General features: G+C 41.1%; 1 long non-coding RNA gene across 1 annotated transcript in view; it reads right to left on the bottom strand.

Annotated features, from left to right (window-relative positions):
* Positions 1 to 5,268, bottom strand: part of LOC138955172 (uncharacterized) — a 5,737-nt gene extending 469 nt beyond the window's left edge. Inside the window, exons 1-3 of the long non-coding RNA XR_011452126.1 lie at positions 4,635 to 5,268; positions 2,951 to 3,068; positions 1 to 655 (exon numbers count right to left, since the gene is read on the bottom strand). The exon at positions 1 to 655 is cut by the window's left edge and continues 469 nt beyond it. This is a non-coding gene — a long non-coding RNA (uncharacterized lncRNA). The remainder of the gene's footprint in view (positions 656 to 2,950; positions 3,069 to 4,634) is intronic.
* Between the last annotated feature and the right edge of the window lie 970 nt (positions 5,269 to 6,238).

The following is a 6,238-nucleotide window of genomic DNA, read 5'->3' on the forward strand; positions in this document are numbered from 1 at the left end:
CCCACGACCACAGAAGAAGAAGAAGAAGAAGAAGAAGTGATCAATCAATAAGACTGAAGAACAAACCATGAAAATAACAACACCACTAAATAGCACACAGAATGCCAAAAGAGATTGTTGAAGGCTCACTCCTTTGTGACATACAGTTAAGCTCACCCTTTGTGACATACAGTTAAGCTCACCCTTTGTGACATACAGTTAAGCTCACCCTTTGTGACATACAGTTAAGCTCACCCTTTCAGATATGGCCAGGCTTTTACTTGGGACAAGACCATCTTTCTGTTGGGTCACATACCAGAAAACAAGTGGTAAGCAGATAAATATCTTATCAGTGGCATTTGAAATAGACTTCATAAGATATTGCACTGTCATTTCAACTTTGGCCGGTTGCAAATGGCATACATGTTTGGATTTGATGTATTAATCTCTGGGCTGAGAAGATAAAGCCATACTGTAATGTATATTTTGTCCCTTTTGGTTACTACTAGATTAATTCACATAACACCTGGCATGATGGCCTGTGGAACAAAGAATATGCTTACAATCTTACCAACCTTACCTCCCAGCAACTGACAGTGAAGTCAGTAAAGAACTGCTGGGTGTTCTGCATACCTGGACCCAAGAAGGCAGCTTCCTCATCCCTCACGCCACAGGACTACAAAGACAAAAAAAGCAACAGGATTATATATTTATAGGCACTTGCATGAACTGACTTGGAAGTTGAACACTTTTACATAGCATCATAGATGAGCCACGCCACGGTAATGATCAGCCCTGCATGGGTACCACAGTGCTTCATCATTTGACTGTTGTTACTCCTTGTGTAAAGCATGTTTTATGAGCAAATCACTTCCAACTTGTGGTCACACTACATTGTTCTTTCTGGCCAAGTTTAGGGTTAAACAACCCAAAGTATCATTACCACTTTCAATTGATGCACGGGAACATACCAGTTTCGAAGAAGAAGCTAGTCTTGGCTCACTCAGACTTACTGTGAACAAGACATCTAATGCCTTTGAGGGATGTTAAAACACTCTTAAAATCTTGTCATAATTTGAAATCTTCAACAGGGATGGGCAAATCTCAAAATGTTAACTCGCCAGCCGGGCGATTAACTTCAAGAAAGTCACTAGCCCAGCAGAAATGTTGCTGGCCTGGTACCAGTGGTAGATCTATGCCACTGTTGATCTGCAGTGTTTACATGGCTTTAAAACTCGAAATGAGAACAAAAAAGGTCGCATTTGACCAGAGTTTTCATTAGCCAGCCGGGCGAGTTGTCAGGCGGTTTTCACTAGCCGGGCAGATGTTTTACTCGCCCCAGGGCTATCCGTGCTTTGAGACATAAAATGATAAATCAAATTTTGAAGAACAGTCCCCAAATGTTTCAGAATACAAACATTATGTGAGCAATCTACTACCGACTGTACAGATAATGATATTTTCTGTCAGATAACCATGGTTGTCTGAAGGCGGTGCTGTTGCAGTTTTGGTTGTCTGAAGGCGGTGCTGTTACAGTTTAACAGTGACAGCAGCACTGTGATCGGGTAACTCCCTATGCGAAGATGTACAATGGACTGACTAGTAACATCTTCTTCGTGTACCGGGTAACCTGATTTAGTTGGATAACTCATTAACTGCATTTCATGAGTTCAACTGCAGTTGAACGACTGTGCTTCGGGTTCATGCAACTGGTGGTTAAAGCTCGGTGGTAATGACTCTAGTGGTTGATATCTAAGTTATTATAGCATAGCCTCATTCACTATGTGCGTACGTACATGCTCATTGCAACACTTGCATTGTTTACGTCAGGTGCCAGGAGATCGGTTCTTCACTACTCTCATCTAATCTTGATGCACATGTTGTATACATCAATCAATCAATCAATATGATGCTTATATCGCGCGTATTCCGTGGGTACAGTTTTAAGCGCAGGGATTTTATTTTTTTATTTTATTCTATTTTATGCAATTTATATTGAGCACATATTCAAGGCGCAGGGATTTATTTATGCCGTTTGAGATGGAATTTTTTTACACAATACATCACGCATTCACATCGGCCAGCAGATCGCAGCCATTTCGGCGCATATCCTACTTTTCACGGCCTATTATTCCAAGTCACACGGGTATTTTGGTGGACATTTTTATCTATGCCTATACAATTTTGCCAGGAAAGACCCTTTTGTCAATCGTGAGATCTTTAACGTGCACACCCCAATGTAGTGTACACGAAGGGACCTCGGTTTTTCGTCTCATCCGAAAGACCAGCACTTGAACCCACCACCTAGGTTAGGAAAGGGGGGAGAAAATTGCTAACGCCCTGACCCAGGGTCGAACTCGCAACCTCTCGCAAGTGCGTTACCACTCGGCCACCCAGTCCTTACATGTATTTAGCAGGCATGAAAACTGAAAAAAAAAAAAATACTGAAAACAAAATTCGAAGGCGCATAGCGCCAAGTTTCGCAGGCGCGTAGCGCCAAGTTTCGCAGGCGCGAAGCGCCAAGACTTCTAGGGGGGTTTGGGGGCATGCCCCCCCGGAAATTTTTTTGTTCAAGGGTGCAATTTGGTGCAATCTGGGGCTATCTGAGCCTTAAAATTGGATTCAAACATGGCCCCAAAACTATTTTACTATAACAATGACTAGGAAAAAAAAAAAAAAAAAAAAAAAAAAAAAAAAATTATTAAAAAAAAAAAAAAAAAAAAAGAAAAATACTGAAAATAAAACAAAATACGGTTTATTTTTTTCAAAAATACGGAAAATACGCAAAAAAACCGGAGAATTTTCATGCCTGATTTAGGGCATTTACACCCCTTTGTTGCACTGATCACAAATACGTAATTGGTTTTTGCTCGAATGATTGTTGCAATAGGTGTTGCATTCTGTGATTTACTGATTATGATGACTTGATGCCCGCCAGACTATACTTTTCTTCCACAGAATTATGGCATACCTTGCGTAAAATCTCTGCAAACATGACCTCTCTGTCGACTGAATGGTGACGATCCTCCACAGCACAGAAGTCAAAGTGGTCTGCAGTTGGGAGTCGTCTAGATTCTCGGCTTCCATACCTGTAACAAGCGAGGTGTTTATGAGAAAATCATGCCTCAAAATAAGTATGTAGTTTGCTTGAGGGAAAAACACAACATAGAAAAGTGTGATTTAGATGTCCTTGGAATTCCACCTTCACCTACAGTGTATTATATTAGCAAAGTAGGTTGGATACATTAATTTAATTGTCTTACTGTGAACGTCATTCCTCTGTCTTTTTCATTGTCACTTGAACAACATGCACTTATCATTGTCAATCAAGCAAACGCCTCAGTTATTCTCTACTGTTAAAAAAATACATCTTTGATCTGACATTCCGTATTTTTACTGCCCTTGCAGTAATAATATACATAGAGTTATATTGGGTACATCAACTTCAGTGCATCCTCACAGCATGACAGTTGACACTCGTGACAGGCCTAAAAGTGAAACTGAAAGTGGCGAGTAGAAACATGTAACTGGCGAGTAGAAATGTTCATCTACTCGCCAAATGCGAGTAAAGTTGCTGAAACAAATGCTTGGTTTGGGTAGTAAAGTTTGCTCTCTGGCTAGTACATTTTCACAATTTCAGAATCACTAACCAAAGGCAATCGAGTATAAAGAGCTTAACCATTTGTTAGACTTTCAGGGCTGATTGGGTATATATTCTTCTTCTTCTTCTTTCCAATGATGCCCACGATAATGATAATGATCATTATGGCATGAAAAGGGACCAGTGCTTTGTTACACTTACAGTCCATTTGCGTACTCTGGTCGTTATCATTATCATAGTCCGTAAATCATAGCAAAGAGTCCATGTCCGTAGAAGCCTATTTTTTGTTGAGAAAACTGTGACTTAGTTTGCGTAGGCCCGCGACACAAAGGCATCAACCGTTGCCGCCTCCACCGTCTTATTGGGAAGGCGGTTCCAGTCCCTCACAGTTCTCGGTAGAAATGAGCCCTCTCTGTATTGAGTTCTGGTATTTATGAGGCAGAACTGCTGATCGTGGGTACGGCGCTGTCGTGATGGGGGTGGGACTAGCTTGCTCCTGATGACTGGGCACTGAATTAGTCCATGATGAATCTTGTAGAGGACCCCCAGGCGCGTGATTCTTCTACGCTGCTCGAGAGACGGCCAGCCCAGTTGGTCAATCATCCGGCTCCCACTTGACGTGTTGTGGTAGCGGTTGAGTACGAAGCGGGCGGCACGTCTCTGGACGGCTTCCAGCTTCTCGATGCTCTTCTGGTTGTATGGGTCCCATACTGATGAGGAGGTCTTGCTGTAGCTGCATGGTCTTGTTGTTCTCTGTTGGCTACAACCCTGTACACTGCTGTATCGTCCGCAAACAATCGTGCCATTGCTGTCAGTTTGTCTGGAAGGTCGTTGATGTAGGCCAGAAATAGACAGAGGCCCAATACTGGGAATACAGAGCCCAGAGCCAGTGAGGTACTCCTGACCTGACGTTGAAGTTGTAGAGTACAACTGCTTGGTGCCGATCATTTAGGAAGTTAGATAACATTTCAGCTTTATGCTAGCTAGGGGGGAAAAGGGAAGAAGTAAACTAAAAATAAATACTGGTAGTTCTAATAAGATATAATGAACTTACCCAAGTCACTAGAGCATGCAAATCGCCATGCATTCGTCTCAACAACTGAACAAGTATCCACACCGTGTAAGAATCCTGACGAAGAAAAGGTATGTGTCTTTGTGTTGCCCGCAACCCGGCGAGCAAATAAACAACTCGTGAATACTGTCTCGCGTACTGAAGGCAGAAAGGATCTGTCGAACAAATCTCTACTGTTGGGACATTTTCACCACCGACGGTCGGCCATTGACTGGGCACTGTGTAAAGCAAGAGTGACCGTCCTTGATAAAAAAAAAAAACCCGGTGTAGTATCCGGTCCGGTCCCCCCTCTGAAGTAGTCCCCCGGGGGACCAATTCGTGGCAAAAACTGCTCTATAATGGTCCCCCCTTAGACATCCAGCCTCGTTGTTCTTAGGCATTCAAGCCATTTTCAATCTATATCTTCGTCCGGTATTATGTAGTGCACAGACAGCAATCTCTTTGTTTGACTATATTTTGCAGAAAATAAAATAGATCTGATTTATAATGCCGTTCAAAAGAAAAATGACATGAAATAAAATGAATAATAAATAAATACTGATAAGAAGAAATGAAACCAGTCTCTGATTCTTTCCTTTCTTTTCTCTAAAATTGCTGGTAACATTACTAACATTGTAACAAGAACATAATTTTTATATTTTTAATTTTCAGAGCTTGTTTTTAATCCAAATAATAATAAAACATATTTATATGTTTTTGGAATCAGGAAATGATGTAGAATAAGATGAACGTAAATTTGGATCGTTTTATATAAAAAAAATTATTACAATTTTCAGATTTTTAATGACCAAAGTCATTAATTAATCTTTAAGCCACCAAGCTGAAATGCAATACCGAAGTCCGGCCTTCGTCGAAGATGGCTTGGCCAAAATTTCAATCAATTTGATTGAAAAATGAGGGTGTGACAGTGCCGCCTCAACTTTTACAAAAAGCCGGATATGACGTCATCAAAAGTATTTATCGAAAAAAAGAAAAAAACGTCCGGGGATATCATTCCCAGGAACTCTCATTTAAAATTTCATAAAGATCGGTCCAGTAGTTTGGTCTGAATCGCTCTACACACACACACGCACAGACACACACACATACACCACGACCCTCGTATGGATTTCCCCTCTATATCAGTATATGTTAAAACATTTAGTCCCTGTACATAACTTCCCAATTGTGAAAAAATCGCATATTTGCCTGACTTTACAGTCCAATACCTCCAAATGTATAATTCTAACAGGCTTCAAACTTTGCACAGCAATTCTATAAGTACTTTTACATTTCAAACCTGAACTATAAGAACATTGCTTAATTTTGAAGCTGTTTACAGCACTCTAAAAATGGCCTTCTGTGGTCTGTTCACGCTTACTGTCAGTGGGCCTCCCTACCATCTGCCGTTCTCACCTCTGTCTCTGTTCGTTTGCACTGTGTTGGTATGACTAGGAAAACATAGTTCGATGATGGGAGGAATGCATTAAGTAGAGAGAAGAAGAAATAGAAGAAGAAAAAGAAGAAGGAGAAGGAAAAGGAGGAGGAGTAGGAGGAGGAGAAGGAGGAGGAGGTTAATCTGATGAGCAAACTTGGAATCCGATATC

The sequence above is a fragment of the Littorina saxatilis genome, unplaced genomic scaffold (assembly GCF_037325665.1).
Source record: "Littorina saxatilis isolate snail1 unplaced genomic scaffold, US_GU_Lsax_2.0 scaffold_2717, whole genome shotgun sequence".
Lineage (NCBI taxonomy): Eukaryota > Metazoa > Mollusca > Gastropoda > Littorinimorpha > Littorinidae > Littorina > Littorina saxatilis.